Source organism: Tamandua tetradactyla, chromosome 17, assembly GCF_023851605.1.
Source record: "Tamandua tetradactyla isolate mTamTet1 chromosome 17, mTamTet1.pri, whole genome shotgun sequence".
In the NCBI taxonomy this organism is placed as follows: Eukaryota; Metazoa; Chordata; class Mammalia; order Pilosa; family Myrmecophagidae; genus Tamandua; species Tamandua tetradactyla.
In genome coordinates, this window is record NC_135343.1 from 58,747,765 (window position 1) to 58,760,002 (window position 12,238).

At 38.9% G+C, this 12,238-nt stretch overlaps 1 protein-coding gene and 1 non-coding gene across 2 annotated transcripts in view; one reads left to right on the forward strand and one right to left on the reverse strand.

The window, feature by feature from the left end:
- The window catches only part of DNAH6 (dynein axonemal heavy chain 6), a 295,021-nt gene that overhangs the window by 10,358 nt on the left and 272,425 nt on the right, over positions 1–12,238 (forward strand). The gene's annotated exons all lie outside the window — the stretch shown is intronic.
- On the reverse strand, positions 10,578–10,768 carry LOC143661804 (U2 spliceosomal RNA). Its single transcript, XR_013164853.1, has one exon. It is a non-coding gene; the product is annotated as a U2 spliceosomal RNA (small nuclear RNA).

Consider the following 12,238-nt stretch of genomic DNA (forward strand, 5'->3'; position numbering starts at 1 on the left):
TGTGTCCCTTCTCTGAACCCCTCAGTCCAGACTGGCAGCAGCTCTGTTTATACAGATCCCACAGCACTCTCGTTGGCTTTCTATGCAGTAGTCTTGGATCATGCCCATCAGACACAAGGAGTTTCCACAAATCTTTCCTGGATAACTTCATATCCGATCCTGACTTTCTCTGAAATGGCTGGCTGGTTCCACATTTGGTTAAATCCACACTCAGGGCACTATACTCTGGAGTCTCCCTTTCTGTAGGCCCAGAATTTTCCAGGACCTCAATTTCTAGTTTCTTTTTACTCAAGAGTTCAGTTCTCAGCTTATCTCTTTCCTTTCGCATTTCACTATAAGCTGTGAGGAGAAACCAGGCTGCACTTTCAACACTTAATTTGGAGATCTCTTCTGCTAAATATACAAGTTCATGGCTTTTACAATCTGCCTTCCAGCCAAAGCCACGAGTCAATTTTGCCAGATTATCTGCCATTTTAAAACAAGGCTCACTTTCCTTCCAGTCTACAATAACACGTGCCTCATTTCTGTCTAGGGCCTCATCAGAGGTATCTTTAGAGTCCACATTTCTCCCAACAGTCTCTCCAAAGCATTCTAGGCCTTCTCTATCAAGCTCCTCACAACTCTTCCAGAATCTTCCCCTTATCCAATTAAAAAGCCGTTCCAACATGTTTGGTATTTGCAAACTGCAGCAGTAGCACCCCACTCTCCGGTACCAAAATCTGTTCTAGTTTGCTAGCTGCTGGAATGCAATATACCAGAAACGGAATGGCTTTTAACAAGGGGAATTTAATAAGTTGCAAGTTTACAGTTCTAAGGCCGAGAAAATGTCCCAATTAAAACAAATCTATAGAAATGTCCAATCAAAGGCATCCAGGGAAAGATACCTTGGTTCAAGAAGGCCGATGAAGTTCAGGCTCTCTCTCTCAAGTGAGATGGCACATGGCGAACACAGTCAGGGCTTCTCTCTTGGCTGGAAGGGCACATGGCGAATACGGTGTCATCTGCTAGTTTTGTCTCCTGGCTTCCTGTTTCATGAAGCTCCCCGGGAGGCGTTTTCCTTCTTCATCTCCAAAGGTCGCTGGCTGGTAGACTCTCTGCTTCGTGGTGCTGCAGCATTCTCTGCTCTCTCTGAATCTCTCATTCTCCAAAATGTTTCCTCTTTTATAGGACTTCAGAAACTAATCAAGACTCACTCAAATGGGTGAAGACATGTCGTCCCCTAATCCAGTTTAACAACCATTCTTAACTAAATCTCATCAACCAGGGAGATGATCCCATCACAGTCCCAAATACACAGCATTGAATAGAGACTATTCTAAATTTAAGAAATGGGATCCATATTAAAACATGGCTTTTCTTAGGGGGCATACTTCCTTTCAAACCAGCACACCTGCTTTCAGATTTTCCGGGTAGATCCCGAGTAGTGGATAGCCAGGTCACAATACAGCTCTATACTTAGGCTCCTGAGGAACCACCAAACTGTCCTTCGTAATGACTGTACCATTTCATATTCCCACCAGCAGTGAATAAGTGTTCCAGTTTCTCCATATCTTCCCCAACTTGTAGTTTCCTTCTTGTTTAATAGTGGCCGTTCTAGTAGGTGTGAGATGATAACTTATTGTGGTTTTCATTTGCATTTCCCTAGTAGCTAGTGAAGCTGAGAATCTTTTCATGTACCTCTTAGCCAGCTGTATTTCATCTTTGGAGAAGTGTCTTTTCATGTCCTTTGCCCATTTTTAAATTGGATTGCTTGTCTTTTTATTATTAAGTTGTAGGATATCTTTTTATTGTTGAGTTGGAGGATTTCTTTATATATACTGGATATCAAACCATTATCAGATGTGGTTTCCAAATATTTTCTCCCATTGAGCCAGTTGCCTTTACACCCTTTCGACAAGGTCCTTCGAAACAATGAAGTATTTGATTGAGGAGTTTACATTTATTTTCATTACTTTTGCTTTAGGTGTAAAGTCTAAGAAATTACTGCCTATCACTAGATCTTGAAGATGTTTCCCTACATTTTCTTCTAGGAATTTTATGATACTTGTTCTTATGTTTAGGTCTTTGATCCATTTTGAGTTAAGTTTTGGATAGCATGTGAGATAGTGGTCCACTTTCATTCTTTTGGTTATAGATATCCAGTTCTCCCAAGACCGTTTATTGAAGAGATTGTTCTGCCCCAATTGAGTGGACTTGAGAGCTTTTTCAAAAAATCAACTGACCATAGATCTGAGCATCTATTTCTGAGCTCTCAATTTGATTCCATTGATCAGTATGTCTGTCTTTATGCTAGTACTCTGCTGTTTTGACCACTGTGGCTTTATATGTTTCAGGTACTTCTCTCTAGCCACTCCAATACCCCATAAACTGAAAAGGTATATTAAAGTCTGGAAGCACGATACCTCCTACTTCATTCTTCTTTGTCAAGATGCTTTCGGCTATTTGAGGCCCTCTGCCCTTCCAAATAAAATTGATAATTAGCTTCTCCATACTTCAGTGTAGTCTGTTGGACTTTTGATTGGTACTACATTGAATCAGTAGATCAATTTGGATAGAACTGGAAACTTCCAATCCATGAACACAGAATGTTTTTCTATTTATTCAGGTCTTCTTTTATTTCTTTTAGCAATGTTATTTAGTTTTCTGTGTATAAGTCCTTTACATCCTTGGTGGGCCAGTTTGAAAACTGTTGTGTACCTCAGAAAAGCCTTGTCCATTGATCCTTATTCAATATTGCTGGTATAATCTTTGATTGTTTCCATGGAGATGTGACCCACCCAATTGTGGGTGGTAACTTTTTAAATTATCTATTTTTATTGATAAATCTTAACAAACAAACATTCCATACATGGTGTACAGTGGCTCACAATCTCATCACATAATTGTGTATTTGCCACCCATGATCATTTTTTGAACATATGCATCAGTCCAGAACAAGAAATAAAAAGAAAAAAACTCATATTCTACCCCCTTTACCACTAGATCTCCATCTACCCAATTAATTTTAACCTTTGGCCCCCTTATTATTTGTTTATTTTTTATCCATATTTTTCACTCATCTTTCCATACCCTAGATAAAAGGAGCATCAGAAAGAAGGTTTTCATAATCACACAGTCACATTTTAAAAGCTCTATCATTTTACAGTCATCTTCAAGAAACAGGCCTACTTGAACACAGCTCAACAGTTTCAGGTACTTCCCTCTAGCTACTCTAATACACCATGTTCTGATTTGCTAGCTGCCGGAATGCAACATACCAGAGATGGATTGGCTTTTAATAAAAGGGGATTTATTTTGTTGGTTCTTCAGAGGAAAGGCAGCTAACTTTTCTTTCTTACGTGGAGGCACAAGATGGTCTCTGCTGGTCTTCTCTCCAGGCCCCTGGGTTCCAACAACTTTCCCCGGGGTGACTTCTTTCTGCATCTCCAAAGGCCTGGGCTGAGCTGCGAGTGCTGAGATGAGGAATGCCAAGCTGCTTAGGCTGTGCTACATTGTGTTCTCTCATTTAAGCACCAGCCAATTAAATCAAACGTCACTCATTGCAGCAGACACGCCTCCTAGCCTACTGCAGATGTAATTAGCAACAAATGAGGTTCACGTACCATTGGCTTATGTCTGCAGCAACAAGACTAGGTATGCTCACCTGGCCAAGTTGACAACTGAATCTAACACACACCATAAGCTAAAAAGGTATATCTATATAATTCATAAAGATACTCTCTCAACTCTGTTTGAAATCTCCCAGCCACTGAAACTTTATTTTGTCTTCTTTCTTCCCCCCTTTTGGTTAAGAAAGCTTTCTCAATCTCTTGATGCTGGATCCTGGCTTACCCCGGGATTTCTTGCCAGAGAGATTTATATCCCCAGGAGTCATGTCCCACATAGGACGGAGGGCTGTAAGTTCACCTGCTGAGTTGGCTTAGAGAGGCCACATCTGAGCAACATAAGAAGTTCTCTGGGGGTGACTTGCAGACACAATTATAAATAGCTTGGCCTGTCCTTTGCAGGAATAAGTTTCATAGGCACAAACCCCAATATTAAGGGCTCAGCCCATTGATTTGGTTGTCCCCACTGCTTGTGAGAATATCAGAAATTCTCCAAGTGGGAAAGTTGAATATTTCTGCCTTTATCCCCATTCCCCCAAGGGAACTTTGCAAATATTTCCCTATTCACTGCCCACATCACTCTGGGATTTATTAGGGTGTCACCCTAACCTGGACAAACCAATAAAATCTCATGCCCTATTCAAGATTACATGTACTATGGTGTTCAACTAAACTGACCATACATGTTAAATTAGGAAACATACTACCCAAAATATAAATTTTGTGCCCAATAAATATTTGTCTCTTTAGTCTCACACAGGAGTTGATGTTTTAAAATACGGTGATATCATCCTTTACTCGGTCTTCTAATATACCTTAGTCCTATCCAGATCAACTTCATTCATATTTCTACTTGATGTCTGAACACTTTTTCAACAGTTCCTCTGTAGGGTACTGTTGACTTTATAGCTTCAGTGCTCTAACTCTGAGCCTCACGTGTCACATAAATAGCTGAAGTTTCTAGGAAAAGACCATGTTTATATACAAATAGCTCAGTATCTCAAAATTTAGAATTAACAGTTATACCTCCTGAATATATGTGACTGCTATAGGAGCTTACAGTCTAGACCCTTTACAGTAAGCCCAAACTGATAATCCATGCTCTTGACTTTAGTTCACTGAATTTTTATATTATAGTTAGTCCATATGATTGAGGCATGATAATATTTGTCCTTTTGTTCCTAATGTTTCATCATACATCTCTTAAAGTTCATTCACCTAATTATATGCCTCACAACTTCATTCCTTTTTGTGGTAGTTCAGTAGCATTGGCTTATATACCATAGTTCCCCCTTCCATTCCTCAATCATTATACTCTTAGACCACCTCCATTCATTGTGACTTGAGAACACTGCCGTTAGAAACACCATTGTCCATTCATGCCCCCCACCCTCAGCTTCTCCAGGTATATACTGAGCAACAGGGTTTCAGGCAAACCCACCCCTAGCCTCCTGTGGAACCACTGAACTACCCTCCAAAGGGCTGTACCTCACATTTCCCTACCAACAGTGAATAGGTACATCTCTTTCTCCATGTTTTCTCTAGCACTTGTTTCTCTTTGTTCATTTGTAAGCAGTTTTATTCACATATCATCAATTGTGGGTGGTAACTTTTGATTAGATGGTTTCCATGGAGATATGTCTCCACCCATTCAAGGTGGACTTTCTTACTGTAGCCCTTTAAGAGGGAACCATTTTGTAAAAAGCTTTAGAACCACCAGAACTAACAGCTAACAGAACAGACAGAGTCCCAGGGAAGCCGTTGAAGATTCCTGAAGAGAATCTTAGTGGATGTCACCATGTGCTGTTCCAGCTAAGAGAAAAACATTGCATATCAGTGGTTTTGTTGAACCAAGCTATCTTTCCGTGGATGTCTTAGTTTGTTCATTTTTATACCTTGCCTTAATTTGGGCATTTTCATGACCTTAAAACTGTAAACTTGCAACTTAATAAATTCCCCTTTCTAAAAGCTGTTCTGTTTCTGGTGTATCGCATTCTGGCAGCTTGCAAACTATAATAGATTTTGGTACTGGAGAAGTGGAGTGCTGCTGTGGTTTGTAGATACCAAAATGTTGAAACAGCTTTTTAAATGGATAAGGGGAAAATTCTCGTGGAGTTGTGAGAAGCCACTAGAGAATGCCTAGAATGCTTTGAAGAGACTCATGGTAGAAATGTGGACTCTAAAGATACTTACAATGAAGCTTTAGACAGAAATGATAAATGTGTCATTCCAAATGGGAAGGAAGGGATTCTTTGTAGATGAAAGGCAGAATTTGAGAGTTACGAACTTGGATATTTAGCAGAAGAAATTACCAAGTTAAATGTGGTAAATGCAGTCTCGCTGCTCCTTGAAGCTTATAGTAAATGAGAGAAAAGAGGAAAGCTGACAACTGAACTCTTGGGTATAAAGGAACCAGAAATTGATGGTCTGGAAAATTCTGGGCTTCCAGAAAGGGAGAGCCCAGAGAATAGTGCCGCACGTGAGGATTTAACCAAATGTGGAACCACACAACTGTTTCAGAAAAAGCTAGGATTGGAGATGGAGTTATCCAGAAAAGATTTATGGAAAGTCCTTTTGTCTGATGGGCATGATCCTAGCCTATTACATGGGAAACCAACAAGAGTGTTGTGGGATCTGTGTAAATTAAACCATTGCCAGTGTTCAACTAAGAGGGGCAGAAAAGGGAGAGACTGGAGGGAAAATAACTTCAGAGTCAGAACTATGGAAGCTAAGGTCTGAAGTGAAGAAACCACGGGCCAGGAGAACGGACCTACCCAAGCACTTAGAAAAGGTGTTTGCCTCAAAGGCAGAGGGTGGGTCTTCTACCCCATTGCAGTGAAAGAGTTGTGCCGCCTCAGGCCTTGGAGAAGGTTGAGCACATTCCTTGGGGATTGGTGAGAGCCTGGCTACCACCCATTATTCTGGAGGGGTTGAACATGTGCCTCAGAGGTGGCAGAGAGCCCAGGTGTGACCCTGATGCTTGGAAAGGGTAGAGCCAAGAAAAAGGTTATCTCCCCAATGTTTCCCAGGGTTGCATTTGGATAGAATCAGGCCGCTGCATAGGCCCTTAGAAAGGGTGGTACTGCTGCTTTTCAAAACCCCCAGGACAAATGACTTTCAGACTTTGAAATCTAGTGGTGTTTGCCCTGTGGGTTTCCAGAACTGTTTGGGTCCTGTGACCCCTGTGTTCCTCCCAATTTCTCCCTATGGAAATGGGAATATATATCCTATGACTGTCCCTCCTTTGTATATTGATAGCAGATAACTTGTTCTGAATTTAACAGGTCCAGAGCCAGAGGAGAATTTTGCCTTAGGACAGCCCAGGCCTGTAGCTAACTTTTATGAGATTTTATACTGTTTCTGACTTTGTATTGTATTTGTATTGTTACTGAAATGGTTTAAGGCTTTCTGATATTGTTATGGAATGAATGTATCTTGCATTTGGAAAGAACGTGTCTTTTGGGGCTTCAAAGGGTGGAATGTGCCAGTTTGAATATCTTATGAACCCCAGAAAAGTCATGTCTGTTAATCCTCATTCAGTATTGCTGGGTAGGATCATTTTTATTGTTTCCATGGAGACGTGTCTCTACCCATTCAAGATGAGGTTACTTACTGGAGCCCTTTAAGAAGGAACCATTTTGGAAAAAGTTTTAATGCCTCCAGAACTGACAGAGTCAACAGAATGGACAGAGCCTGGGAAAGCTGTTGAAGATTCCTGGAAAGAAGCTAGCAGATGTTGCTATGTGCCATTCCAGCTGAGAGAGAAACCCTGAGCGTCATTGGTTTTGTTGAACCTGCGTATCTTTCCATGGATGCTTTAATTTGGGCATTTTTATAGCCTTGCCTTAATTTGACATTTTCATGACCTTACGACTGTAAACTTGCAACTTAATAAATTCCCCCTTTTAGAAGCCATTCTGTTTCTGGCATATTGCATTCCAGCACCTTGAAAACTATTAGGTTTACTAGATAGTTGATTAATTTAGGTGCTATTGTAAATACAGTTTTTTCTTGATTACCTCCTTGGATAGCTCATTAGTAGTATATACAAACACTACTAATTTTTTGTGTGTTCATGTATCCCACCTGTGCTGGTTTGAAAGGATGTATGTTCCCTAGAAAAGCCATGTTTTAATCTAAATCCCATTTCATAAAGGCAGAATAATCCCTATTCAGCACTTGAAACTATAATTAGATCATCTCCCTAGAGATTAATTTAATCAAGAGTGGTTGTTAAGCTGGATTAGGTGATGACATGTCTCCACCCATTAGGGTGGGTCTTGATAAGTTTCTGGAATCCTATAAAAGAGGAAACATTCTGGAGAATGAGAGATTCAGAGAGAGCAGAGCAGAATGACATAGCCACGAGAAGCAGAGTCCACCAGCCAGCGACCCTTGGAGATGAAGAAGGAACATGCCTCCCGGGGAGCTTCATGAAACTGGAAGCCAGGAGAGAAGAAGCTAGCAGATGATACCGTGTTTGCCATGGGTCCTTCCATATGAGAGAGGAACCCTGACCGTGTTCACCAGTGCCTTTCCAGATGAGAGAGAAACTCTGACTGTGCTCTTCCAATTAAGAGAGAAACCCTGAACTTCATCGGCCTTCTTGAACTGAGGTATCTTTCCCTGGATGCCTTAGATTGGACATTTCTATAGACTTGTTTTAATTGGGACATTTTCTCGGCCTTAGAACTGTAAACTAGCAACTTATTAAGTTCTCATTTTTAAAAGCCATTCTGTTTCTGATACATTGCATTCCAGCAGCTAGCAAACTAGAACACCACCACTTTGCTGAATGTGCTTATTAGCTCAAGTAGATTTGCTGTCATTTTTTCCCCAGATTTTCTAAATATAAAATTGTATTATCTGAAAATAACAACAGGTTTACCTCTTGCCAATTTAGATGCCTTTAATTTCTTTTTCTTGCATAATTGCTCTAGCTAGAACTTCTAGCACCATTTTGAATAGCCGTGGTGGCAGTGAACATCCTGTCTAGTTCCCAATCTTAGAGCAAAAACTGTCAGTCTCTTGTCGTTGCATATGATATTAGCTGTGGTTTTTCATGTATGTCCTTTATCATGTTGAGGAAGTTTCCTTTGATTCCTACCTTTTTTTTATCATGAAAGGAAGCTGAGATTTGTCAAAATACCTTTTATGCATCAATTGAGATGATCATGTGGTTTTCCCTTTTAATTTTTTAATGTGGTATATTACATTGATCTTGTAGTGTTGAACCACCCTTGTATATTTGGAAAAAATCTACTTGATCATGCTGTATAATTCTTTTAATATTTTGTTGGATTTAATTTGCACATATTTTGTTGATGATTTTTGCATCTATATTCGTTAGAGATACTGATCTGAAGTTCTCTTTTCTTGAAGTGTCATTATCTGTCTTTGGTAACAGGGTAAACTTGGCTTCATAGAATGAGTTAGGTAGTGTTCCCTCTCCAATTTTTTTGAAGAGTTTGAGCAGGAATGGTATTAATTCTTCTTGAAATGCTTGGTAAAACTCACCTATGAAGCTGTCTGGCTGGTCCTAGGTCTGTCTTTGTTGGTAGGTTTTTGATGAGTGTCTTGATCTCTTTACTTGTGATTGATTTGTTAAGGTCTATTTCTTCTCAAGTCAGTGTGGGCTGTTTGTGTATTCCTAGGAAGTTGTCCATTTCATCTAAGTTGCCCATTTTGTTGGCATACAGTTGTTCATAGTAACCTCTTATGATCTTTATTATTTCTTCAGGGTCCTTGCTAATGGCCCCCTCTTGTTTCTGATTTTATTTATTTGCAACTTCTTTCTTTTCATGTTTGTCAGTCTAGCTAAGAGTTTGTTGATTTTATTGATCTTCTCAAAGAACCATCTTTTGATTTTATTGATTGTATTTTTTTAAATCTTCATCTCATGAATTTCTGCTCTAATATTTGTTATTTCTATCCTTCTGCTTGCTTTGGGATTAGTTTGTTGTTCTTTCTCCAGTTTGTCCAGTTGTTCAGTTATGTCATTGATTTTAGCTTTTTATTCCTTTGTAATGTAGGCATTTAGGGCTATAAATTTCCCTCTGAGCACTGCCTTCCCGCATCCCATAAATTTTGATATGTTGTGTTCTCATTTTCATTTGTCTTGAGATATTTACTAATTTCCTTTACAATCTCTTCTTTGGTCAACTAACTGTTTGAACGTGCTGTTTAATCTCCATATATTTGTGTATTTTCTGTTCTCTATTTGTTATTTATTGCCAGCCTGATTCCATTATGATCAGAGAAAATACTTTGTATAATTTCAATCTTTTTAAATGTATTAATACCTGTTTTTTTCTGCCCCAGCATATGGTCTATCCTTGAGAATGTTCTACAAACTCTTGAGAAGAATGTGTGTCCTATTGTTTTGGAATGCAGTGTTCTATATATGTCTGTCACATCTAGTTCATTTACCATATTATTTAGATTCTCTGTTTCCTTACTGGTCTTCTGTGTAGTTGTTCTGTCTATTCAAGAGCATAGCATATTGAAGTGTCTACCACTATTATAGTAGCATTGTCTATTACTCCCTTCTGCTTTGCCAGTGTTTGCCTCGTGTGCTTGGGGACCCCTTTATTAGGAGCATAGATATTTATGGTTATTATTTCTTCTTGTTGAATTGCCACTTTTATTACTATATAGTGTCCTTCTTTATCTCATAGTGTTTTTCATTTAGTATCTATTTTGTCTGATATTAGTATAGCTACCCTAGCTTTCTTTTATTACTACTTGATAGAATATCTTTTTCCATCCTTTCTCTTTCAGCCTATTTGCATCTTTGGGTCTAAGGTGAATGTCCTGTAAACAGCATATATAGAGATCATATTTTCTAATCTATCCTCCCAAGATATGTCTTTTGATTAGGGAGTTAAATCCATTAACATTGAAAGTTAATTACTGTAAAGATAGTTCTTTTTTTTTTTTTTTTAACTTTTTATACATTTATTATTCCCCTGAGGGGGGTGCACCGTTCCTGGAAATACTGCAATACCAGCTCAATGCGTGGAGTAGATGGAGCAAGCTCCTATTTCATCTCCCAACTCCAAAAATCCATTTAATATATTGTCCTCATATAGAGGACGTATCAGATATTAAACAAATAAGAACAGATACTACACTTGATCTTAGCCAAAAGACCGAGAAGCGATAATAAAGATAGTTCTTGATTCACCCATCTTATCCTTTGGTTTTTATTTGTCAGATCTATTTTTTTTCCCTCTTTGTGTCCTTTAAGTTACCTGTACTAATATTCTTCCAATTCTGTATCCTCATCCAGACCTCTCTTTTCTGTGTTTTCTTTTCATCCAGCAGTAATTCTTGTAGGGTCCTCTTATTAATGAGTTCTTTCGGCTTCTGTTTATCTGTGAATATTTTAAACTCTACCTCATTTTTGAAAGGTAGCTTTGGTGGATAGAGAATTCTTGGGGGACAATTTTTTACAGTTAAAGTCTCTTTTGTCCAATATTAATATAGCTACCCCAGCTTTTTTCTGTTTCTTGTTTATGTGGAATATCTTTATCTGGATTTTCATTTTCAACTTATTTGTGTCTTTGGATCTAAGACTCTAAGGTGACACTCTTGTAGATGACATATAGATGGACATTATCAATAAGGGTAACTAAAAGGGTAAAAAGAGAGACAAAAATAAGATACGGCAAATAAAAACCAAAGGATAAAATGGATGAAATAAGTATTGCCTTTATATTAGTAACATTGAATGTTAATGGATTAAACTCCCCAGTCATGGCACGATGGATAAAAAGAAACATATGACCCATCTATAATGTTCATTTCTACACTCTGTTCCAAGCCTCTCTCTCCTGTATTTTCCTTTCTGCCTGCAGAATTCACTTTAGTATTTCTTGTAGGGCAGTCTTTTGTTGACAAATCTTTCAATTTCTGTTTATCTGTGAATATTTTAAATTCTTCCTCACTTTTGAAGGACAGTTTTGCCAGATAGAGAATTCTTGGCTTGTAGTTTTCCCTTTCAGTATCTTAACTATTTCTTTTTTTTTTTATGGCTTTTAACAAGGGGAATTTAATAAGTTGCAAGTTTACAGTTCTAAGGCCGAGAAAATGTCCCAATTAAAACAAGTCTATAGAAATGTCCAATCAAAGGCATCCATGGAAAGATACCTTGGTTCAAGAAGGCCGATGAAGTTCAGGGTTTCTCCCTCATCTGGAAAGGCACATGGTGAACACGGTCAGGGCTCCTCTCTCGGCTGGACAGGCACATGGCAAATACAGCATCATCTGCTAGCTTTCTCTCCTGGCTTCCTACTTCAAGAAGCTCCCCGGGAGGCACTTTCCTTCTTCATCTCCAAAGGTTGCTGGCTCATGGACTCTGCTTTGTGGTGCTGCAGCATTCTCTGCTCTCTCTGAATCTCTCATTCTCCAAAACTAATCAAGACCCACTCAGATGGGTGGAGACATGTCATCCCCTAATCCAGTTTAACAACCGTTCTTAACTAAATCTCATCAACCAGGGAGATGATCTCATTACAGTTTCAAATATACAGTATTGAATAAGGATTATTCTACCTTTTAGAAATGGGATTTATATCAAAACATGGCTTTTCTTAGGGGGCATACTTCCTTTCAAACCAGCACATTCCACC